This window comes from Nyctibius grandis, chromosome 16 (assembly GCF_013368605.1).
Source record: "Nyctibius grandis isolate bNycGra1 chromosome 16, bNycGra1.pri, whole genome shotgun sequence".
Lineage (NCBI taxonomy): Eukaryota > Metazoa > Chordata > Aves > Nyctibiiformes > Nyctibiidae > Nyctibius > Nyctibius grandis.
In genome coordinates, this window is record NC_090673.1 from 8,504,056 (window position 1) to 8,530,628 (window position 26,573).

The following is a 26,573-nucleotide window of genomic DNA, read 5'->3' on the forward strand; positions in this document are numbered from 1 at the left end:
AGGAGAAACCGCAGCATGAAAAACAATTGTTTCCACCTTCTCGTGTTTATATTTAAAAAAAAAAAATTCAGTTTCATATGGGCTTTGTTGTGCCAAAATTGCCACCAACATAATGAGAGAATCTAAGTAAACATCATGAAATATAACAGGCCTCCAACACGCTGCATTAGCAATACAGGTCTCAGAAGAACATACTGTGCTCCTCCTGGAAAGAGTTATAAAACACCACACACACACACCTCTTTGTAATCAAAGTCAGGATTTTCCAAAGCACCCAAGTGAGCTGTGCACACTCTTTCATATAAGACCCTATAGCTGGTTTAGCTTCTTATCACATCTGTGGCACTACTCTACATCATATTCTGCTTATTAAGGTCATTTTAAATGCATGTATCAAAGTCGTGGTTTCTGCCACTGCTGCCAGGTTAAAATACCTTTGCTCCTGCTGCCACCACCTCCCCACCCCCCAGATAACAAGAACAGTTTAATCAAGAAAATCTATCTAGTCACTGCAACAAAACATAGTTGTCTAAAACGTGCTGAAGATTTTGTCAGCTCTGATAGTTCAAATCTACCTATTAAAATAAGAAGAAGTGGACACACCAAAACAGCCTACATTTTCAAATTTAAACAGAGGAATCTAAAGTACAATTATAGTAAAAAAAAAATCATGACTTGTAAATACTGGGCATTGTGCAAATATCACAGGTGGACAAAGTATCACAGTACTATCAACTACAAAGTCAGGAAGTCTAGGCTTAAGAAATGCCAGAACTCAAGACAGTTATTGCAAGCTTTGTAAGAACCAGGCATTGCTTTGTCACATTCACAAGCATGGGAATGAAGAACAGCTTCACAAACATTGTTATCTCCTTTGAACTCTGACAAGGCAATTAAAGCCCAACAAGAGCTAGTTTAAAGCAAACAAGAAAACCCAAAGCCCAAATGAAACAAACAAACAAACAAAAAACCAACAAAAAACCCCAACCAACCAGAGACAAGGTCTTTTCCTCTGTTAATGTCATTTTGTAAAAACAGTGAAGTAGTCTGCTGGCAATAAGCTAGGCAGGTAGTTATTCTCTAACATTTTGGATGGAAGGCACCGATATCTATGTTTATATTCTTAGAAATATTCCAAGAAACTTTAGGCCTCTTTATATACAGCTGATTCTATTAGCCCCACTAATAATCTTTATTTCTCTGTTTTGTTAAAAACCAGACATTCTAAAACATCCTCATCTTTCCAGGGAGGATGACAGCAATATCCTAACTTTATATACTAAGCACATGTTATATATAAAGAATACAGACAAGCCACTATACCTAAGCTCAGCGTGAATTAAGAAAAATATCCAAAGCCAGTTCTGTCTTTTTGAGACAGATTGTCAATTGCCTGTGCTCTATTAATATTCCATGCCCCAGGTAATCGAACAATTTCTGGTTTGGTTACATCTATTTACAGAACACTACACATCCAGGAATATTCATTTTACTCTTTGCAGTCTGAGTAACTGTAATAATGCAAGAGAACATTTATTTTCAGTACATTTACAGCACAGATGCTGTAGTCTGTCACCTTGCATACATGCTGTCATTTAACACTTAAGCAGAACATTTTGCATCTACTTTTAGTGTTGTAAAAGTTGTATGAGGATCCTGCCCTGAAATATTTCCATTACTATTTTCAGTGCTTAGCACTCACAGTAATCCTCACAGCAGTGAACATCACTCTTTGAACTGAAAACAAACATCATTCAGAGCTAAAGACTCATCACAACATGAATGTGAAAGATTGATTGTCAACTGCTGTGGCACTGAAGGTTTAGGTCTAACAGAAAGACCAGAAAGGAGGTATTTATGCTTTTGGGAAAGCACATCCACAGGATGTTTCCCCACTAAGACTACAGCAAAGCAGACAACCCCCCTACTGCTGTCAGATAAAAAGACTCTAGAAAAATGAACCCCAGCACACAGCACTTAATTTTCCTCTCTGAAGTTCAGTGCTGACTGCACATTGTGATACATATATCTCCACAGGACCCACTCAGTCGAGGGCTCAGGACACCAAGATTTTGAAGTCAAAAAGCATAGCTGGTTTACATTCAGCTGCCTCGTAAAACAGTACCTAGGAAGGGATGGAAAGAAGCATGGCTCACAGATGCTTGCTCTGTAGACTCCTGAAATTTTGCATGGAACATGGGCCTATCCTACTGGCTTCCAGGGAAAGTCAATGTTCTAAAAGCAGTAGAGTGATTTCTGGCAGTTAACTGTTCAACTTTGGTGTTGGGTTACCTCAGGTTCAATAAAACTCCATGAGAATGAGCAAAGCCAAATTGTTAAATAATTGCAAAACAACTTTGGGTGGGGAGGGAATGTTCTGCAACTCATCTTTGTGGGCTTCAGGGCTATGTTTTCTTTAACAGAGTTCAGTCCTTATGAAAGCAAATTTGCAAAAAACCAGCCCATACTCTCCTGTTTTCATATTTAAAATGGGATTGGTTATAAATGCTGTGTTTCCTTTCTATTCCAAACACAAGCAGAATAATTAGATGGGGAGCTTCTGCTTCTATCTGAGGCTCAAAGCTCAGTTCTTCACAATTGCACTACAGGTGTCTCCACTACAAATAATTAAGCACTTTGCACAAGGCTATTAAAGAACCTTTGAGTACGGTTCCATCTGTCTCTTATTTTATTGCATGTATGGCTTTAAATGATGTCCAATAAAGAATGAATTTTCCGATGGGGAGCTGTAAAAATATGGAATCTAAAGCTGTAAGCATTCACCCTGCTGCTGCTATAGCTGGGACATTTCCAACAGCACAATGCCCTCTTGAAAAGTCATAATTTAAAAGGTGACCTTAGGTGATAATTTCTGAGAACAAATACAAGAGTGATACATATTTGATGATGGACTACCAAGAAAAAGCAGACAGACTGCTATGCCTTCTGCCATCTCTTCAGAATGCCCAAAAAGGTGAAGGGCAATTAAATAGTGAGAAAGAGAGTTTTAACACAAAACCAGGGAGTTTTTCATAACCAAAAAATGGTGCAGCTGAAAGCTAATGGACTATTCTACTTTGAAACCGTTTGAAAATTCATGCCTAAGGGGAGTGGTCATCCTACATGCCGGATTAATCCATTGCATTTAAGATCAGCAGAAAGATAGCAACACTGGCTGTGGAAAGATGTCCTTTTAAAGCAGTTGTTCACTGTTAGTTTCTTTTTTTATTTATTAGTAACAGTGCTATGGCTTTAGAGGACAAGATACTACTGAGTCACATTCAGATGCACTAATGCACAATGCATTGTGCTTAATTTTACACATACCAACACCAGTAGAACCACCTACCCAATGAAATATGATTCAGCACAACCAGTTCTGGCAAAACTACTGACTAAGAATGACTAGAACTTGCTGATTTACACTCTGCACCTATCCAGGTTGTGAGAAAGGCATAAATACCTTCATGCATATAGCACATCAAACAGGCTTGGTACCAGATTCTGACCCTAGACACACGTTCACATCATTTTGATCAAGAGAGGCGAAGAAGCAGGACTGAAAGTTCTAAGTTTCTACCATGAGAAATATGAACTTTGCTCCTAGTGAAAGCTGGCATCCATTTGTAGCCACCTCCTTTCTTTGTAGGAGGAGAGGATTTCTTTTGAAGGCAGGAATAACGATTAATTCCTCATAGTCGACCTTGGTACAGTACAGCACGCATACTTCCCTTTACCCTGTAACACCACTGAGTTATGACTGACCCAAAAATTAAAGTTAGCAAAGGACTCTGTCTCCCCAAGCCTAGAATCAATACACATAACATTAGCTTCCAGCTTTTAAACTCCACACCCCACACCCCCCGTTTTTGGTTATAAACAATACCCTGATATACCTGGGAAAGTACCAGAATGAGAATTTATCAGGATCATAATTCTAGAAAGCTTAACAGGTAATTGATGTTCCCAACTCATTTTATCTGACACAATCAAACATAGGAAGTAGCAGGCATAGAAAGCATAAATAAGGAGGAGCAAAATTTCTACTGTATATTTCCAAAGTGGGGAGGAAAGATCACATACTCCTAATATAAACAAAATTCTCTATTGTGAGCAGAGACACAGGAGATGAGGAGACTCACTTTGGGGAAGACAGAATGCAAAAACTTACACCAATAATTATCACCTAGACATGACTGCTTAATCCAATCTTATCCGATAAGAGAAAAATACTTCTCCACGTGTCATCTTTTAGTACATGCTACTTAAATGTTTGCAAAAAATTTAGACATGGCATTGCCTTCCTTCAAGGGTATTCTCAGATCATTAAAGGCAAGGAAAGGACAGAAATGTTCAATTTACAGCACTAGCTGGGAAGACTTTTGAACACCTCTGACAGATCTGTAATAAATTACTATTATCTGGCTGCATATTCCCACCTACTGTCTCATGTAATGTGGAAGGAATGAAAAAGAAGAATACAGGCAAAAAGGAGCAGCATATAAAAACAGCTTCCTCAGGTCTCCAGAGAAAAAAAATAAAATGCCTTAAGAGTTGTTTTGCATGAGCAGTAGCCACATTAACTACACCATTATATCACCATGATAGACACTGTAAAGATTATATAGCTTCAAAATACTGAAAGACTAAACATATCACCTTAGACAAGAAGTCCCTGAATGGATGTACAAAGCACATATTTCCTTCACTTTGTCAGGTAGCAACAAGGGTTAGTTACTCCATCGAGCACAGTCAGGAGCAAAAGGAAACGGGGCCAGAGACAGACGTGGAAACAATGCTACAGCACAGGCACAAAGTCCATCCAAAATACAGAGCCAAAGACAGGACTAGAGACAAACTACAGGCATGCACACAAAGCGTCCTGCCAGGAGATGACCAGCCTACCTCCATACGTCCAAGATCCATTGAAAAGGTAGGGCTGGAGACATGTGTACCTATAATATAGCTGTAGAAGATACAAAGGTCCAGGCCTGAGCTTAAATGGGTTTTCTGGGCCCTGTGAAGGGTGTTGGTCAGGGTCCCAGGTGAGCCTGATCAGGGCTATTAAGACCTAGTGGTGGACTCGGGGCACTGACACTCATCACAGTTCAGCCAGTGAATTTGTTCCTCTAAATTTTGTTTCTGCACATCCTAAAGACTTATACAGACAATATGGCTTAACTTGAACACAAATGGTTTGAATCACATAAGTGATTTAAGATACCTCTGATTACAATCTCACTTTATTTTTGAACTTTAATCTTCAGATGTGAGACTCTTCATAGCCCCACGCCCAGACAAATAACAGCAGTCCAGAGTTAACATAATTATGCTACTCCTGCTTCTTTTTAATCCTTTCTCTCCTCCTAGAAAGGCAAAAAAGTCAGCTTCATGACAGCACAACTGCTTCTGCAGGAGGATGCAGTCAAGGCCTGTCTTAGTACTCCATACTGAAGAAGAAAAGCCTTTTCTTCCAGCCCACCCTCTCAGCCAGCAGTACTTTCTAAACTGAAGGCCAGTCTACACCTCCAGGCGACTAAAAAACTCAGCATGAAACATAGGGATACACTTCTACAAGGTATAGGTGAAAACAAGCCACAGTTAACTGCAGCTAGCCAAATTCATAATCACCATTTTAGCCTACAAAGTGAGTATACCTTGATATAGTTTTTCTTGGACTTAGGCAATAAGTCATCTTACCACAAACCCCCAGGTAGCTCTCCTACTCCCTTATAAGATAAGCCTTGTCTTCTACTGGCAAACCAAAAGGGGAAAACCCTAACACTTGCCTCTGAGATCATTGTCTGGGGCCAATTATCCCTTTAATGAGCTTGTTAACCCTTTCCTCACTTATGTAGGGTTTGTTTAGTAGAAGAGGCAAAGTGGCAAGAGTACCTAGAAACAGTCAAGACTTTAGATCTTCACCTGTGAACTTGCCTATCCTCTATTAACTTAATGAAGGGTCTGATGATTGCAAGGCTTTTCAGGGAAAACAGTCTCAAGCTACATGTTGCATAGGTACATAACAAGGGATCTTTGTCAGTGCATTGCAAACAGTTTCAAAGAAAAATATAAATAGCAAGCTGGACTACAAACAAATTAAAACTTACCAAATAAATGCTGTACAACAGTTTCACTAACAAAATCAAAGTGAAAGATCAAAGCAATATTTCTCAGCTCCTACATGAGTGAGAAAGGGGAAGGCTGTTACAATCCTGTATGCTGAAAACCTGCCTATTCCACAACTTCTACATAAATGAAATCACAGACATGCAAACTTAATGCACTTATTTTTTTAGATTCCCAAACAGTGTCAGTCTCTGGCACCTACTGGAGCACTGTGTTTCAGATACTGCAATATTGCAAAATAAAAACAAAAGAGGGGAAAAAAGTGGATGGGTTTAATGTATTGCAAATATTGTCAATCTGAAGCTTCCAAAAATCATAACAAACAAAAGACTGCTTACCTTCTATTTTGGTAACTCTGCCTTTCAGATGCACTCAGACAACATGTTTGAGTTTCATTCCAGATGCACACTGGTTGGGGAAGTGCAGATTCCTGGTAACAGCAGCTGAAGTTCTTATGCCACTTGTCAGGTCTGGGAGCTGGGGCACTATGAAAAACTCCAAATCCTGCGACATTCACACTCATATCACACCTGTTAGCAGAAAAACCCTGTCAGGGCCAGGAGAGCACTAACAACCCCGACAGGCCCCACCTGACCACAGCCATGGCAGGGCTGTATTTAAGCCCAGATGGGGGCACTAAGTCCTTCTTTGGCTGTGTGTGGGGATCTCCCCAGTGCTGTTAGGGTTGTGTTGGGCTGTATGCTGGTTTGTTCTTCTAGATTCTACCTTACAAACTCACCTGGATGGACCTTGCACCTGTCTCATCACTATGGGCTTCTTTGATGCTGTGGGCTCTCAGCTGCCCTCACTGGGCTGGCCCCGTTGCCTTGCTCAGGTATGGTGGGATAGGCCCTGTTGCTCTGCTCAGCTCTTGTTCAGCAAGCTCAGACCACCTGGAGCCCTGAGCTGGGCCCACTGGGACCTTGGCCCTACTGCTCACCCAGAGGGACCAGCCTGGCCCAGGGCTCCGGCTTTCCCACAGCACCCACCCCCTGCCTGGCCCCAGGCTCCTGAGAGCCCCCTGGCCTCCCCATGGGCAGCTGGACCCCATGCTCAGTACCCAGTGTCCCTGTCCTGGCTCTGTCCCCTGAGGTAGCCCCTAACACTCCCCAGCCATTAAACTTCTCTGGAGACCAGGCCTCTGGGGGGTTTGGTGCCCACCTTGTCAGGGGAGGCCCTGAGGGCACCAACAGGCCTTAATAGCCCTGACCAGCCACCTTGGGCCTCCCAGACCCCATTGCAGCCTGCAGCGCTCTGCCCTTGCCCCACTGATGATGTCAGGTGCTGGTTTCTAGCTCTGCCCCAGGCCTGCTGGGCCCAGCCTGGTTCCTGTGGCCATTTTGAGATGTCTCTGACCCTGTCTCCCATCGCTGGGCCTGATCCTGCTGCCACCCAAGGCCTGCAGCCTGGCAAGGCCCCAGGCCCTTGCTCTGCCCTTATGAAATGCTGAAAGCTGCACCTCAGAAAAATCCCCACCTCCATATTTGCAGTCCTCCTCTCATACATTTACAGTGCAAGCATGGATTTACTGCCTCAGGCTGAAATGGCTAAGCAGCCTTCATCCTCTTCCCTCGCTGCATCTACTATGCTGTGTTCAAGCACAAGGTCATCGTCTCTTTTTGACAGGTAAGAGATATTCTGTGGGCTGCTGGCAGCATGGAGGCCTCTGAGCAGATAGGGAGGACCAGCACTTTCTCAGAGGGAAATAACAGGAATTTCCATGCTCCTAAATCGCTGTGTCCTAAACATGTGCTTTCCGGAGGAGAGCATAAATCAGTCTGGAACAGGCAGAGGTATAAAAGACGCGGTGGAATGATTTTCTAGATATAGAATTACTGAAAAAAAAGAAGAAAAGTAATCTTAGTTTTTTTCAATCATAGCTCAAAGGGAGAGAAAGGTATGAAAAATAAGCAACCTTTTGTGTTTTCTTCCCACCAGCTCAAGAAAATTCACTTTGAGTCAATCTATAACTGTTCTCTTGGACTTGAATCTTTTTGTTTCTTTTAGTTATTTTAACCTTTTGAATGCAAAAAAAAAATTGATTTAAAGCATTGCTTTTGAGTTAATATATACTCATTTTCAAACCAGAAGATACAGAAAATGTAATTTAGAAAACAAAGCAAAGCAAATCAGGGTGAAAACATCACATGACAGCATTTTGATCTTTTCAAAGGTTTTTCCCTAACTACTTTGGCCAGAACTACCTGTTAAATGCAAGGTACATTGGCAAAGAACTTCAGCATCCCCTAAAAATCCTTTTCTTCTTTTTTACTGTTGGTCCCCTCATTCAACCAACTTCAAAGAGCAAATCGTTATTCCAGCTCAACCACTACAAATGGAAATTTTAAATGCCCTCAAAGCATTTTCCTCCTAAATCATTAATTAGAAGGGAAGACAGTAAAAACCCTATTGAATTTATGACTAGCGAAAGATAGCAAGAGAAGAGTTTTCTTGTTATCTGAGAAAGCATTTATCTGAACGACGATGAAAATGTCACTTGTACTGGAAGCCTCTCCACGCTGCAACTGTGTCAACATAATTATTACTGCATTTTTTTCCCTTGCTAGTTGAGGGACCCTTTATGGTGTTGCCAAGTATCCTTGTCCTAGCCAGATATAAACCCTGCACTGTTTTTCTGGCAGAAGGATTTCCTGTGACTCTTCTCTCTGTCATTCACAGGTTTTAACTATGGACTATGTGGCAGAATGGGTGTGATGGGCTATTACTAAACCACTAAATAAGCAGTCAAACTTCTGGACATGTGGTGTGAATGGCGTTCTAAAGTTCATCATTTAACTTGCTTTTTCTTCTACCAACTGAATTTGTCTAACTTCCCAGCTCTCATGATTTATCACACATTGAATACTTGAGTTTTGCCTTACAGCTCCAAATGTTGGAGTATGGTATTTGAACATGAATATCTTTCTTCTTCCCTGATTTTAGGAATCATAGCTGTAAAGAAAATCTTGAACATAGGAATTCTAAACTTTCAGAAACTAAAAGAAAAAAAAAATCTAGTGACTTAAGGCAGCCTTGTGATTAATTTTTTCTTTAATGTTTGGGCAAATCAACACTGACTCAGTGTAGCCATGTCTAATATCTCCAAACACCCCTGACAAGGCTATTGCCTGGCCAAGATCTGTGCTTAAAAGTTCCAGCTGTTTACGAGGTATTTGTGTGGGGGAAATATGTGGCAATAATTGTGTTTCTTCTAACTGAAAAATGGTTGAAGGGATTTTCCTACAAATTCCTCAAAATAAGTGAGCAAGACTAACTGTGGGCAGGAACTAAGCAAGGCCAATTCACAACATAAATAACGTTTAGGACTGAAACCTTTCTTCGCCTTCAGTTGCGGATGTTGCTCCCCTGTGTACTCCAGAGGTAGCCTAAGGAAACGGGGTGGTATTAGGTTTTCATCGCAAAGCTGTCTCTGTGGACCATGTATGAAATTCACTGTTATGTAATTGCAGACTAGCAAAACTTCACGGAATTTTCATTTGTGCTCTACGCAGAGCGCTAAGACCAAGGGTAAAACATCTAAGAAAATAAAATTCTTTATAGATTTTTTTTTTTCAGATTTTGGGCACCCCACTTTTGTGCTATTTTCATACCACTTTCAGCCAGGCCTTGGCAAGGCTTTTCTGCAAATTGAACTGCCTGACTCCTGTGACTTAAAAACTGGCCCCAGATCATCTCTTGCATTGGATTCTACAGAATACCCTTTTGAATCAGTGGTTGGACTCTAAAAGATGAAGCCTACAAATACTTCCTAGATCCTGCCTCATCTGACTCCACCTGATTTGTCCTTGTTCTTAAAACCCATCTGTTCATCTACATGGTTGTATTGGTACTCACTGGGGAAGATCAGGAGGAAAAGCTGTAAAATGGGTTGTCCCATTGAATTTCAGGAGGTCCAAATGCCTGTTTCCTTCTCTTTCAGCTCAGGGATAAAGTTTTAGCTCATTTGTCTTATAAAGTCACATAGAGCATACAGGAAAGTAGAGAAACTAAGATAAGAACAATCATTGTAGTAATTAAAAAATTGTTGCATCTCCACAATCTTTTTAATGCCCCAAAATATGTTCATGGATATTTTTTCAGTATTTGGTGAGCTATCTTTGGAATTTGTTCCAGGTTGGCTCATTCATGCCTTTGCATGTTCATTTGGTTTACACTAGCTGTGTATCTTGCACAAGCTGTGCATCTCACCTCAGCCCAAAATAGGTTCTCTACAAATTCTTAAGCCTTGAACTGCAGATATTCAGCACACAAGATAGGATTAACCTCAGATTGTTGTCTACAAGTTAGATATTTAGTCTAAGTGGAGTGTCTGGCTTATATTACAGCCAATGAAGAAAGAAGCACTTTAAAAGAGTGATTTATTGCATTGAACTCATACAACTACTTTGGGTGGGCAGTGAGGATCTCATTGGGTAGAGAGGGCATCCAGATAACCATAAAGTGAATCAAAAAGCAGATTTCTGCCATAGCTTATCCAGCACTAAGAAATAAGGGGGGAGGGGGCACACAATGGTTTAATTTGCCCTTTCCAAATGTACAGATGAAGATAAACCCCTCTTTAAGGATCACTGATACCACAGGGATCCATGGTTCACCCTGTAAAGACTGTTGGATGTGTATCTTTAGTGTACATCTGGATTTAAGAATCCCAGTGTGCAAATAAAGCAGCTTGGCTCAAGAGACGAGCAGGCAGAAAGCCCACAGCATGTTTATAGCAACATTTTTTTGGCTTGTGTTTATCTGAAGGGTCCCTCTTTAGGTTTAATTACATTCTGTATAAATCATAAGTAAAGTTATATTTAAAACTGGAGAGTTCTACTAATGAAGAACATTTTAAAGAGTGCTTTGGTTTGTAGAGAAAGAGCATCAACAAGCCAGGGCAGACTGAGAAAAACAAAAACCTGAGCAATAACCTAGACCTATGTGTAGACAAAACTCATACTAGGTCCTGTTGGCTGCACAAAAGGCCCAGAACCAAAACTTTGGAGTTCCCCAAGGAAATGTAAATGCTGATTAAGTCTAATTTCTGGAGGTGCGTTTCTTGCCTCTAAGATGTGCTGTCCTAGGAGCTCTAGTAGCTTTTTCACAGCTGAAGTGATTTCAGGGCCAGTGTGAGCTACAGACACTCTAAGGCTGTCTTATTTCTGCATGGAATTTCTCTGTTGGAAATGTGCATACATGCACAGATGGCCTGCATATGTGCTATAAATTTTATATTTCAGGGACACATTCAAATGACTATGCATGTGTTAAAGATCTGATGTACAGCAGACTGCTGAGGGGAATAAAGAGAATCCTCAAATTCTTGTATTTTGGAAGATGAAAGGCAAAATACAGGAGTAGTATGGGAGAAAGTCCACCAGGATGCCTTCACAAGGCTTGCCTGGAGAACACTGTGGAGCCCCTTATTCAATGCTTTGTCCATGTATGGAGGTGCTTTGCCTTTCTGTTGCTGTGCCATGGTGTGGGTGGGGAATTCCTGGCTTCCCCTGGGGCTGCTGGGGTGCAGGCTGTGCCTTGCTTGGGTGCTGCTTCAGGGCTGGGCTGGTCTTGGATTAGCCTCCTTGGGACTGAACTACTGTTTTCTCTAGGAGGAGGAAAGAGCAGAGCAGGCTCCTCTAGATGGAGTGCAGGGGGAGTTTTCTTATGTGTCTTACTGTATGATTGTGCTTGGAACGATTCACTGTGCAAAGACATGTTTTTCCTTCACCTGAGTTTCAACAACACACAGTATAATGGAGCTCTGTCTGTATGTGTGATGCACAGCTAAAAGTCATAAATGGTAATGATGATACTGTAGAAGAAAAGAGGAGGTGAGAGCTGTCACTTTCTAGTGGGAATTACAGCTGTTTTCATTTTCATGTAAATGGCATTTCATTTGGAACTGATGAATCCCCTCATATTTCCATCAAATATTTTATAGCAGCCAGTCCTCTTTATTGCTGTGATTGTTCTGCATCTCATTATTGACAATTAAATTTTTCTAATGTATATGTTATAAATATGCATAGAAATAACACATAATTGGCTTCACTTTCTGCTGCCTGGTACCCATTTTCTTTTTCCTATGCAAAAGAAAATGCGAATGGAGGTGAAACATTACTGTATCAGCGTGTAAGTCTCTGTAAGATCTAATTAGATAATCCACAGGCAAATGAATCTGTTTTTTCCCTGCACAATACACTTGTATATTGACTGTCTCTAATATAAAATGTAAATCCTTGGTATGTGGTGAAGTTAGGAGGTGCTATACAAAACTACTGCCTGCCAAGCTCAGGCACAAGGGCTAGCAAATCATGACTCTTTCCCTGACCTACCTTTCAGCTAGCTCAGAAAAGCCTGAAATGCAACATGTCACTTTGAAAAGCTGAAGGGGAAAAAAATGATAGCCTGTTGCTAAACTAGGCTGGCCTTTTTGCTCAGCAGCTTAAGCAAACAGGCACAGGGAGAAAAATTATATCACTTCAAGTGACCTACCCATGGCTTGAGGTTATGAACAGGAGCCCTGTAAAACTGGCATTAAGCATGCTTAGGAGAAAAGCTTGGAAGGGACTTCTGTGGTCAGGGTGCAGGCACAGAGAAGGAAAAAAAAAAAGGTGACTCAACTAGCTAGTTTGAAGGCGAGTTTCACTCTGACTCAGAAAAAGAATTGAAAACAATTCTTGCAGTTCTAGTCAATATATCAACGTTTTGGAAACAGTGAATGGAAACTTAGAAATAAGGAGCAGAGCACAGGGAGCTCAGACAACTCAGGCTGATGGAGATGGATGTGTTTAGGCTGTTTGCTTAGTTAAGGTGAATGACTAGATCACCAGAGTCTGCATAACTGTTTACATTAATCTTCCTCTGTAAATAACATTCCTCTGGGAGTGTGTATGCACACATACACTCCACTTAACAGTCATAGTCATGTTAAAAAATGGTCATGTTAAAAAACAAAATCAGATCTAAGCTTCTGAATGATGCCTCTGTGAATGGCTTTAGCAGAAGGAAAGCAGAACTCGATGTGAAAAGTATGTTTTTCTGTCCCCTTTTCATTTTCTTTTGTGGTGCAAGCTCAGTATGATTGATGTGATACTTAAATGTAACAGGGCTTGCTCTCCAGCATGCCTGTGGAGCAGGATAGTAGCCATGTGGTAATGTCATCCAATTTGACCAATCTTTCTCATGTAAATGGATGTCTTTGCTGTGAAATGATGCCTACAATTTCCTCACCCCTAAACAAGATTTCATTTTCCATTGCCTAATCTTCATCTACCTCCTTGGAGCAAGAACAGTTTCTTTTCAGAAGAGGAACAAATAGGAAGTAATGAGAAGAAACCCATTCTGTGGTCAAAGTGGAGTCTCTTAGCATTTTGTTTCTTCTCTGAAATCTGGTGATATTGGCTTTAGATACATATAGTGGGTTTTTGAGCTTGCAGCTTTTCTGGATTGCCTAAATCTCATAAAAGTGAGTAAAAACCCAGATGATCACATCACTTGCCCTGTGCTTGTTCCATGTGCCTTTCTATTTGGGTCTCGTCGCTTTGTCACTCGGTCTCATCCAACTTGCTTATAAACAGTGATGCTACGTAATGCATCTCTTCTTGCTTTCCCCCATTATAGCAAAGAAAATCTGTGATGGCTGCTTTCATCATCTACTTTTTTAAGGAAAGAGAAATCAGGAAAGACTGATTGCATTGTTAAACCAGCAAAAGTGGAGAGGAAGTGATAATGGGACAGAATTCTTCCAAAAGTAACAGATTGACTTAGCCAGGCTTCATCTACTGTTGACTTCAAAGAATTTAAACTCACAGAGCTGGGCTCTGGTTAAAGAAGCTTTGACTCAATACTAAGAATGTGCAAACATATTCAGATAAGATAAGCACCCTGAGCTTTTACTTCACAGTCCTGAGTTTTTGAAGTTGTACTAGAATAGGAAGTACTGTGAGCAAACATCCTTCTGATACTATAGTTTTGTTCTGAGGTTTTATTTGTCCCATTGCTCACTGTCTTCAGATCTCCTATATCCTGGACTGCTTGCTTCCTGATGGGCAGGACCTCACGAATGGCAATGCACTCGAGGAAAGGTGAAGAGCAATTAGAGGAACCCTGGAGGAGAAACCCAAGAGTGACCAAAGGTTTAAAAACAACCATGACCTTTGGTGTATGACTGAAAGAATTGGGCTTATTAAATGTGGAGAGAAGAACTGAAAGAGACGGAATGTTCTATAAATACATAAAAGTTAGCTGCAAAAGATCAAACTGTTCTCCACGTGCAGTATAAATAAGAATAGTAGTGAAAGACTTAAATCAGGAAAGGAAATTTTAGGGAATATGTTACAAAAGGTGTTCTGAGGAGACTGAGGCACTGAATTGCCTAGGGGTATATGGAGTTGCTCCTTGGAGAGTTTTAAGAACAGAAGAGTCCAACATTTCTTGCAAATGAGTTTAATTAATGCCAGTACCAAATCTGTAGGGGAGAAAAACTGATCCTTTCAAATCAGTGGGATATTATGAAGAACATCCTTATGTGGGTTTTCTTTCCAGCATCCCCCTCTTAAACAGAAGAATTTACTATAATAAAAATATTTTTAACAGTAAAAAGCCCTTTAAAATATTGACATATCATATCCCATTTTTTACAAAGACAGTGTTTTGTGTTTTCTTCAGCTTTTGGTGAAAACTGAATTGCTTTTTCTTCCTGAAATAGATGATGGTCTTGTATCCCAAGGGGAAGCACATGAGTATTTTCTTTCCAGTTCTCTTCATGCTTAGAACAGCATTAGAATCCAAACAAGCCTTTTTGTGCTGGTGAATAAAAACCAGTGTTTTACAGAAGAGACACAAACTAGAGCTTCATCCTATCGCATGCTAGTCATCTTCATCCAGCAAATCCAACCTCAGGCCTTAAGGGGACTTTGCTTATACATGCAGCTCCAGTGGCTGAGGTTTTGATCTTGCAGGAAGAGCTACTGACAAAGTTCCACCAAAATACCAGTTGGCTTGGGCTGATCTGAAGCCCTCTAGGACCAAGAAAAAAGGAAAGAAAACTCCTTTACCTTCTTCCATGCATAACTGGCTATTGGCCTGACAGTAGCATTAGCTAAAAACACCAGTGACAGGCCTAGGAAGAACAGACTTTGGGAGTGCTGTGGACTGGGCTACAGCAGATTCAGCCCCATCTGTGTCTGATCCACCTGAAATGCATGGAAGAGGAAATGCATTCCTCTGCAAGAGCACTGCAGAAGTGCTCAGGCTGTAAATCTCTGAGGCTGGTGGGTTTTAGGACTGAGCTGTTCGACAGGCAAGCTCTGAGAATGGGCTCAGGCCCAAACTGCATGTGTAGCATGGACAGAGTTGTTAAGTGTTCTGGGTCATAAAAAGGGATTATGGTCACGGCTGGTTGATGGATTTTATGCAATCAAAAGATACAAACCAGTGTTTTTGATTGATTGCTTTTCAATCCTTCTGAGATGAGGCTTACTGATGTATTTGAAACAGTCATCTGGCAGCTCTCTGCCACAGGAGCTGCTTGCTGTAGTGAAGTTATTCGTTCATGTTCACAAAATCAGAGACTTACTGAATTGTTCTCATGTCTAAGTTCTTTAAAGCAAAGAAGAAAAATTTGTGAAGTACTCATCATGAACAAGGCTAGAGAGAGCAAGCTCAGTTGTGCAGCATGAGGAATATGTAAAAAATAGCGTGAGCCCAAGTAGGCATCTTTAATGTCCACTCTGATGAGGACACTGTTTCTGAATCCTTGTCCTTAAGACTGTTTTGGGTAACGCCCCACTTTTGTGTTGGGACAAGTGAGTGTGCTGTTTATGCTCGCCCTAGGCAACAGTACAGCAAAGGAAGAGTTTTCACCCATCAAGAGTAATGTTGGTGAGCAGCTGGCAGGATGCTACTATACCTTTGCTTCCTGCCAGCTTCCATATATCTCAGAAAGCCTGGATGCAGTTTACTTGTTGCATGTCACTGTTGTAGAAAATCTGGCTACTGACTTAGCCACAATGTAAATAAATTATATTTGCCTGACCAGTGTTTGTGTCATGAAGCATTAACTACAAGGCCCTGCTAGGAGCTGAAATCTGGTGCTCTTCATTAACTCTTTGATGAGAGTAGAATGCTAGTGGAGAAAAACAGATCAAATATTTAGAATCTACCCAACTAAGAGAAAACAAATTCTCTGTCTGATCGTGGTACAGACACTCTAGAAAAGCAAGGTTTGTTTATGCGTGGTCTTGATGAGGCACTTAGCTTCCACTAGAGTCCTTCTGGGGAGTGCTGGAGCCCAAAGGCGTATATGGATCCAAATTTTGCAAATCATCCTACTTTCTGGGATGGGCAGGAGCAAGGCTGTGAAACTAAACATTTCTGACCTTTGCAGAAAGAGGCAATTGAAATCTAGCTATGGAAACAGTGTAACATCTGAAACTCAGCCTTTCTTTCAGTGAAACCTTTCCAAAGTGTTGCTGAAGTTTGTTTTATTGAAGGTTTCAAACAAAGCTGCGCTGGCTGCTGGATGATAGGCCTTTACATATTGGAGTCCAAACATGAAAGAAGGGCTGGTGCGTTTCCTGTAAAAATGATTTTGCTTTTTCTTCAGCTGGTGGCTATGAAATTGCTTCAGTCTGAGGAGTTGGGAAGAATGCAGTGCAGCCCTGTGATAAAGCGAACACAGACATTGCCTGACTCATACAATGCTGTTGGAGGAACTAGGGAAAAGGGCTGGAAAGGTCTTACAAGGTCAAGTCCAGTCGCTGGCTCTGTCAGGCATCCATATGATAATGGCATTCATAAATGCATCAACATGGATTTTCAAATCAAGACTAAGTCCCACTAATCCTATGAGGAGGCTGCTTCAAAACCTTATCTATGATGGTTAAAATCCTTCTTATTTCCAACCTTAGCATATTACTGCCCAGCTTATGGCCGTTTACTAATGAAAGCTTTGAGCAAGTCTGCTGAACTTCATTTCATTAAGATTAAGTTCTTGTGCCAACAGCCTTTTTTTACCTAGCTCTCTCCATTCTTAACATTTGTACTCATGAATGCAACTCCAAATATTATGCCACCATATTATATTGCCAAATGACATGCTAAGCTAAAGAATTGGATTAATATGAAATAAACTCCTTCCCCCTTCCTTTTCATCTGAAATTGTTTTTTAACCCTCTCTTAAGATTTTCTAAAATTTAAATTTCTTCTTGTTTACTTTGTCCATGTTTTCCTGATCTGTTTGTGGTCTCTTCCAGTCCATCCTTTCTGGAACACGAACTCCTGTCTCCTTGTGAGGCTGCATGAAGGGAAGCTCTGCTCCAGAGACAGAGAAATGTCCATGGAAGCAACAGGGGAGAAATATCTGTTCCCACTGACATGGTATAGAGGAGATATGGGTAGGGAGCAGGTCACAGAGGGGCAGCAGGACTTGGTGGTAAAAGACTTGTATCAGACATATTTATGATGGTGTATTATTACAAGCACCTAATTGTTTGGTACGGCATACAGACAGAATCCTGGTACTGCTGAGGCATCCTTGTATCCCTGTTACTGTACAGTCTGTGCACCAGGGTCACAGAACTCAGGGTTCAAAATATCTATTTAGGCTCGTGAGAAGTCATCCTCGGGAGCCCCTCAACTGCTGGCTAAACGGTGCTCTCATGGTTTAGTCTCTGCCATAAGATTCAAGGATATACTGTCTTGCTTGTTCTGATTCTGGCCCGGGTTGGTTTGTGCAAATATTAACGTTGGCTTATTCCTTTCTCAGCCTGCCTCCTCATATGGTAAGAGACCACATGTATGAATAATGTGACAAGCATTTCTTTTGGTGGGGATGGAAAATGCAAGTTTCCTAGAGTTAGATCCGGAATTGGCAAGAGTCACTGCTGCCACTCAGTTTTTGCACTTAGCAGAAGAAGCAGCAACCCCTTTTCATTAGAAGGCATCTGGGGCAGATAAAAGGCCTCCTGAAGTCAATAGGCACCAGAGAACAGCGTTTGAGAGTACTTACTTCTAAGTCACAAGGCATTCATACTGCTGAACAAGAGGTTCCCTCTGTGGGAAGAGTGACTGCTCTGCTGCTCTTGAGCTGTGTGCAGTTCAGGCAGCCCCAGGGTGGCTCCTCAGAGGTGGCTAAATGACGTGGTTAACTGTGGGAAGGAAGCACGTAAGCAGGAGGCCCCTGCTACGTTGGGAGTCTAAAATTTGTTTGTGACTATTACCCTGACAAGAGGGGACTACCTTGGCCGTACCAGTTAAAAACTTTGCTGGTAAAATGGAAACGTGGTGATTAATAAGAAAAAAAAGGTCAGAAAGCATAGGAGTATTGTATTCAGGATTATGGAACAAATCTTGACATATCAATCTAAATCTAATTGCAGCCCTCTTTTTACAGGCTGGTTAGAGCTTATTGAAAATAAAATTAAAGCAGCTTTGATTTTGGCCCAAACATAAAGCTGAAATATTGAAATAGCATGAAAAGGCATTTTTCTTATAGTAATTTCTGACCACATGAAAATAAGGAAGTACTACAAATCTTTCAAGAAAGTCTGACTTTATGAGATTTCCAGCATCATTCCAAACAGATTTGGCTCAATGTTCAAGCTTCTTTAGGCTCATCTGAACCAAAAACGTTTTTTCTGAGATTTATGTCAGTCTGGGCTTTACTCCTTATATGAGTTGTATTGCAGATTTTTGAAAGCTCTATTTATGGGTATATTTAGGGGAACTATGCAAATCATTCAGCCTGAATCTCAAAAGCCTGGATTCTCCTTTCAGCAGCAAACCTGGGATCACTGACCAGGTCAGTAAGAGTCTAACAAACTCTCTGGAAAAGGTTCTGTGGTCCAGCTTGGTTTTTAATTTTGACTTTATGCAGATAAGAGAAGAGAGAATATTGAGGAATGGGAACACTACTGTATAATTTCTTGCTGTCCCACAGGCTGCTTTGATTTTTAAGCTGGCTGTGTAACTTTTAAAGCTATTTAGGTATCCAGTTGCTGTAGATTTTAATCAGAGGTAAGGAAAACCTGGTGAGGGTTAGCTCATTATTTTCTGAGCCAATGTCAATAATGATTTCATGATAATGCCTGAGTTAAAACTCAGTTTTGCAGAGTGTAGCTGCTGAGCCTGCTGGGACCATCGTACAAGAGCGTCTGCAGTCTGGATTATTGCTTCTCTGCATAGAGACATAGGTAGCTTATTTCAGATTCCAGCTGGTCAAAAAGGTTGTGAGGTGGTCTAGCGTGTAGGAATAAGGTAAAGGGAACTCAAGCCTGAGTAAAATGTCACCTCCCTGCTTCAGATCTGCGTGCAGCGGGGATGGTATATCGTTTTGGTACACTAGAGTAGTGTTAAAGATTGTGAAGTGCTCCCTTAGCACTAGGATTAGTAGGACTATTTAAGGATTTTTGGATTGTTCTGAAGAAAAAGCTATTAAATTAATGCCAGCTGTTACAGGGAGATTTTCATTTATTTGCATGTCAGTGATATGCAGGGTCAGAATCATGATTTTTTTTATCTAGGAAATCAAAATACTACTTCTTTTGATGTCTATTGCACTTTTATACATCTAAGCTCTCGCCAGAGTCATTTGAATGTAAATGCACTGAGGTCGCACTATGTAAAGGCTGCATTTAGCTCCCTGAATGCAATGTTCAGCAGCCAGTTTGTTCTTAGAGCAACTTTCTGGACTGTAACAAAGGAGATGAAAACACTAGGTTTTCCTATGACTGCTGAACTTTATCTGCTTTCTTTCATGCTACTCTTTACAAGAGTAGGATGAAGCTGGACAGGACGCATTTTGTTCATTTTGTAGGGAAAAAGATAAAATAACTGAAAGTCTCTAACAATTTAAAACAGCAAATCCTTGCAAAAATGAAATTGTCCTAATTCAGGAAAAAAAGGCTTTCTCCTTAGTGCCCATCTTTCTGAAAGCAATAATGTCTACCAGATTGGTATTTTTGGCTTTTGTTTATCATTAAAAACAAAATAAGGTTTATAAAGGAGATTTGGCAAAGATGTTACCTGTAACAAAATCTAATCACTTTAGGTAATTTTAGTATAATGAGATCCATGCTTCTTTCAAAAAGATCTTCGGACTCCCAATGAGGAAGGATGTTTACAGCTCTGTATCTTCAAGTTTTTAACTTGATTATTTGCAGGCAACATAGTCTGCCTACTTATATAACAGAACAACAATTGTGTAATCATCACTGTTAAGTGAAAAGTCACAGGGTTTGAGTTTTGTTTAAACTCAGCTGGTTCTTGTTTCTTAATGGGTTGCCATTTTCTTGTATGCACCCTCAAGGAGAGTGAATTTGATAATTTGAAACAGCATTTCATCTTTGTCTTTTCATGCTTTATAACTTTGTTATGGCTTTCAAAACCTCCCAAACTGCCAAGGAAATAGCTTCCAGTATTAGTTATCTGGACTAATTACACACTTCTGCATGGAACTGGTCTGGTGTTAATGGTTCAACAAGGGTTTTCCTAGTGAGCATGTTTGCCCTTACGCATGAGCAGCTTCTCACAGAGCAGTTTGCAGACTTCAGCTTTTGATGGGCCACAGAGACTGGGAATGCTCCCAAGAACATGGTGGAAGTAACACAGAGGACTAGAAGGATGGAGGGTCAGAGGCAGCAGTCACAAGCGAACATATGTATGTGTGTGTGTGTATGACAGAAAATAGATTTCCTGGAGAAAACAAATCTGAGTGATGTTCCAGAGGAACTGGGAATACAATAGTTCCTACACCAAGATCAGAAGATTTGAATTGAGTGCATGGTTAAGCATTCAGACCCTGCAGAATTTTAATGCCCATGTTTTGTACCATACCAGTTCCTATATTCTATAAGCTGTTTTTTCAAACTGCAGGTCTCCTGGAAATAAAATAACATGAAAAAGAAATCTAATTTGTCCTCGATGAGATTAAAATAACTAGATTTCCTGTAGTGTTCCATTTGATGATAACTTTGTAGTTGTAGCAAAAGCCATTGTTTGGGAGATAAATTGAGAGTGGCAGTAAACACAAAAAGGTTAATGACATACATGATTTCTGGCTCATGTGTTGAAAGGGAGAAAACATGAGAGGTTTCAGTGTTCGGAATTCATGAGTATTTCCATTATCTACCCTCTGTCTCCTTTTTTCTTTCTCTCCTAGATCTAAGATTCTCTTCTTCCTTTCCTGTTTCTTCATCATCCTCTTTTTTACTGCTTCTACTGTACTCCCCATGGCCTGGAAGAGCTCCCTTGACCCAGACCCCAACTCCTCTGTTCAAGTGCCAGCAAGTCCTCTTGGTTTTTCTGCTCAGTTTTGTACTTCTAGTGGCCTTTCGGGCAGATCTGTTAGAGCGTATTTAAGATTTGTTTTCTCTTCAGGATATGCTAAACTGTATGAGGAGAGCTAAATAAGCATGGAAAAAATAATCATGTCTTAATGTGACTATGGCACTGCAGTGGTTGCCCTGGGATGTTGATAGTAAAGGAGAGTAGAGGTGAACTACTAGTACAGGCTTTGTCTCCTGTAAGATATGATTCCTTGTTTGAGACAGGTTTAGCCTGGAAAGGCTAAGTGACATGGCATCTCAGCATGGTAGAAGTACTACATCCCACAAACAGATCCTTCCCTTCGCTACAAGACTAGAACTGCAAATATTTTCCATAGTTACTCTGCCATTCTCCACGTGGCTCTTACATTTTGTTGAGTGATGATGATAGCTACGTGCATGAGCAAGATGCCTATTCTTTAACCTCTGCTATAAGCTGGTTTTTATTTTCCTTAATATATAGCAAGCAGAGGACAATGGATCATACTGTGCCTGATTAAATTTTCTGAGCAAATGGCTTAATGTCCCCTGTGCACTATCTCAGCCAGGGTTACTTCAATATAACCACAAGAGAAAGCTGAATCAGCCAGCAGATTGAGCCACAGGTAGTGTCTGAGTCCAGCTGCTGATGGGAAAGGCATTTTCCCTCTCTTCTTAAGTCTTTTCCTGTAGCATAGTGTCCACTGGGATGGCTGTGGAGGCAGTATTACATTGCAAGGACGTCTGTCTCATTCTCTGACAGTCTTCCATGACTTCGTAATTTATAACATAATAAAGTGAAAATCATATGTTGCAGTTACTCCTCCTGGAGTGGGCAAGGCCACACATCTGCTGCCCTGGGAGGCAGGACATCATCTCTGATTTCAGAAGCCATTTTGAAAAGAAAGAGAGAATTACCGAGTATTGTTTATATGGAAAGAAGCAAAGTCACTATCAAAATGAGCAAAAGCAATCTATAAGCACAAAAATGCTAAACATAAATTTCTGTTTCGTGTGTATGTTTGAGAGAGACTTTATCTATTCTTTGTTTCTGATGTCTGAGGAATGGTATTTAATGGAATGGGGCAGACAGGGTCAAGCTGAGACATGGATTTAATTCCTTACCTCTATAAAGAAAAAACACATTTCTTGCTGAACTTTGCATGATGAGAGGGAAGAGACGGGGACAGGAATTTAAGCATTACACTCAGTTCACAAAAAAAAAAGGAAGGAAAATGTTCACAAAGGTGATACTGTCTGCAGGCACTTCTGCCTTTGCCTGGGCACTAATGTATATTTGCACTATTACACTTTGCTCATAGCATGCATGGACCACACAGAGCAGAGGGAATTATCCATGGATCTAACTGCTTCCTTTTGGATTTAGCCAAAGTGCCAGTCACAAGGCAGACACTGTCAAATACAGTAGCACATGCAAAAGTGGGACATGATGGGAAGCTGCTCTGGAGGCACAGGATGAGAGAAGTGGTGGAAAGAGCAGCATGTGGTTGAAGACAGTGGTGACAAGGAGTGGCGTTTGGTCACTTACAAAGCTGGAACTCAGAAGAGATTTCAGATTTGGCATACCAATTGCTCTTGGCAAACAGATGATGCCCCTGGAAATAAAAGGGCAAATAAATAGCAATCTCACACTCAAGAGAAGCCCAAAATTTAGTGTTTGAATGTCTGTGGACTGAAGATGCTGCAGTGCTTTGGTGTACTGGGGGTTGTATTATTTACCAGCATCCTGCTCTACAAACTTTTGTTATTATGACAGCATATATTGTCATGCATCTTCATACATAGATTTGTGCCAATATTCCAGTACACTATACACCAATACTGGGGAGCAAATGTAAGAGAACTCTTTTTATTATCAGACAGAATCAACACATTAAATTACACTTGGTGACTGAGAAACAAGGTGTTCAGTTTTGATTGGTGCAGATCCTAACTACACTCTTGACAGCTATTTTTATTAGGCTTGGGGGCATGGAAGATAGATATATTTTTGATGTTGAATAGCCTGTACTGATAGTCATTCTGCACCTAGATAATTTTCTTTTTAACCTGTGACTAACTTCTGAATACAGACCCATTTCACATCACACTTTCGGAAGTTAGAAGGGCTCCCTGAGAACTGTGGAGTTTGAGCCATCTCAGGATTTCTTCGGTGCAGGGAGCTTCCCATTATGGAACTTGCTTGGCTGCTCTGTTCTCTCCAGATATATTCCAGCTGCTTCCCACTTCTCAGCTGATGCAGGCTCTTGATATTTTCATAGTTAGGTAAAAGAAGCAAGCAAATCCTTACCCCTTTTGCCTCCCCTTTCCTCACACACACACGACTGACAGGAAAATAAGCACTAATATTTCATCTTTAAAATAAGAGGAGGGAATGGTTTCCCTATGAAGTAGTGGAAACACTGACATCATATTTGGAGCAGCTTTTTTCCCCTTTCACCTTCTAATTGCACTGAGTTTTTAAAGCCAGGGAATAAAATCTTCCTCTCTGGAGTGGGAGAAGGTTCCCCATAGGCTGCTGTTTGTCTGGGCTTGGTATGACTCACGCTGCTCCTTTTGCAGTTCATTGACAAATTACTAGAACCAGGAGCTGGGAACTTAGGCAGCAAAGGGAGAAAGCAATGAGTGCAAGTCAAATGGTGAAAAAAAAATGAGCAAGAAATATTATTTATGGAAAGTTCAGTGACTGGTTCCTTATTTCTGTATTATATTCTTTTTCTTTATAGGAAATGGCTCCTATAGCAAGAATGACTCACTCAGCAGAAGTTGCCAGTGATGTGGGTTTGCCAGTTACTTATCATGTTAACCTTTTATCACAGCATGGTGCAAGTTCATGGTTTCAGATAAGACCACAGATATGAAGGCAGAGGAGGGAAACAGCAGGGGATGGAAAAAACGTCATTTATGGTCAAGCATCAGTCCTGTGTGTCTGCAATGAGAAGCAGCTCTTTGATGGCTGTTTGAGCTGACCTGAAATAGTATTGAGACGTTTGTCCTCTGCAGCACTGTGTCCACACAACATGTGCTGACTCTCATAGGGTTCTGGAGCTCTGTATCTTGACAAAGCAAAGGAAACTCCACCAGGCACAGTGACAAGCCAGGTACAACACTGTGTCAGCTCTCTCTGCTAAATGTTTTTCTTGCTGTGACTCAGTCTGCTTGTGATAGCTCCTGCTTTGCAGCTCTGCAGAGCTCCTCACAGATCCCCGAAAGTGTCCTTAACTCTTCACTGGGGAGAATTTAGCCTTGTGCTAACAGAGGCAAGCGAAGGAGAGATAAAAAGGAGGAGGCTGCAAGTAATGTAAGGAAGTGATCTTTATAGTTTCCCTTCTTTCCTCTCTCTGCCTCCACTTGATACAAAATGACAGTGAAATACAGGAAAGAACAGATAAATGGATCCAGGTATCGTGTCTGATCATCCAGTTTGTGAGGGAAGCCCAAAAGTCGCAAAAGAAGTCTGAGCTCAGCAAAGAAAGAAAATAGGACACTGTTCTCTTCAGGAGAAGACTTTAAATTCAGCTGATTTTGCTTTGTGTCTGTGTTGCCTGTTCTGAAATACTTGTGCTTGCAAGTAATACTTGAATTTTCACTGTTCTGAAATACTTGCAGACAGCATGTTTCAGACTTAGCAGTAACAAGACAAAGCCTAAGATGGTTAGCACTAGAGATTTGATGTTACACTATCCTGGTCAAATCAATCCAAATAAAACCTTCCAACAGTGGCTAGAAGCTGTTCTGCAAGAAGAGCTGGCTGCTGACTGATGGTTCACTAACACACCTGAAATGGCCTAAGTACCATGAATAGCCCATTGATACATCTGTACTGCTAAATAAAGGAGGTCCAGGAAATGAGGGAAGGCAATCAAGGAAGGACACTTGTTTGTCCATGCTGCTCTGTTGAGTCTCTTTTGGACTTTGTTTTGGACCACTCCAGCAAGCTCAAAGATAAGGCTGCTTTACAGAGGCCTGGCTGTAAGCAGTGTGGGTATGAGCCAGAAGCAAAATCTGATGTTAGAATTGGGTATTGGTTCCTGGTCCTCCCTATTCAACAGTATAAATACAGTCTCTGGAGTAACTTAAAATCCATTGGCATATCAGTTGACACAGGCTTTTTTTACAGTTTTCTTGATGTCATCCCCACTTCCTAGATGCATATACTGGAAGGTACAGCACAAGACTGAGTCCTTTTTAATTCAAGTTGGCAGTTCTTATTGCTACTCATATCATCTAAAATCTTAGGACCATCAGAATAACTCCATCTGATAAAAGGTTGGACACATTTTCAAGGTAGAGTTGGACTGCTCTGCATTTAAGCAAAGGCATTCCAAGAGCAGTAGCGATTTGCTCTCCAAAGAAACTAGAGTGACTCAGGAACCTTTGTGCTTATTTTTAAAACAATATGTCAGACAGCTAGGGGGTGAATCAATTCAAAGTTTGAAGTTCAGAGTTTTCCACCTCTCAGATGTGCCATTGCTACAGGATATGGGAGAAGTTCTCTAAAGTGGATCAGGGAGGTGATCAGACTTTAAATAAAAGCTATTAAGAATGCTCTTAACCAAGATAATTTCATTTATTTGCTTTAGAGCCCACGACTGCCACAACTTAACTGTTAGTGCAACAACTGGGAGGAGGAGGAATATGCACAGCTGGGGGGGGTCTAAGAGGGTCATAACCTCTGAAAACATTGTTAATGCTGTAGAAGATGAATTTATGCACCTTGAACATTTGTGCAAAGAACGTACAAAATATTTCTTTTGGTGCTTTAGCATTTCTAAGTGACTTACACCATAATCAGAAAGGAGTGGAGCATGTAAGGGCAGTGCCATGATTTTAGTTAAATATCCTACAGAAAAACACCCTTGATAAACTTTTCTCAGCATGCTCTAGTCCTGTTAGTGTTACTTTATAGTTTAGATATGACACACGTCCGAATCATGCACAGAACCAATCCCTTTGTTTTAGACAGAAGAACTAGGAGACATGTAAGCAATACACAGTTTTAATCCCTGTATCCAATATATCCAAAGTTTGGGGCTGTTTTTCTTTGAGTTGATGAAATGGAAATTCAAATGTTACTTTGACGGTGCCATAGGAAACTCTAAAGTGAGGGAT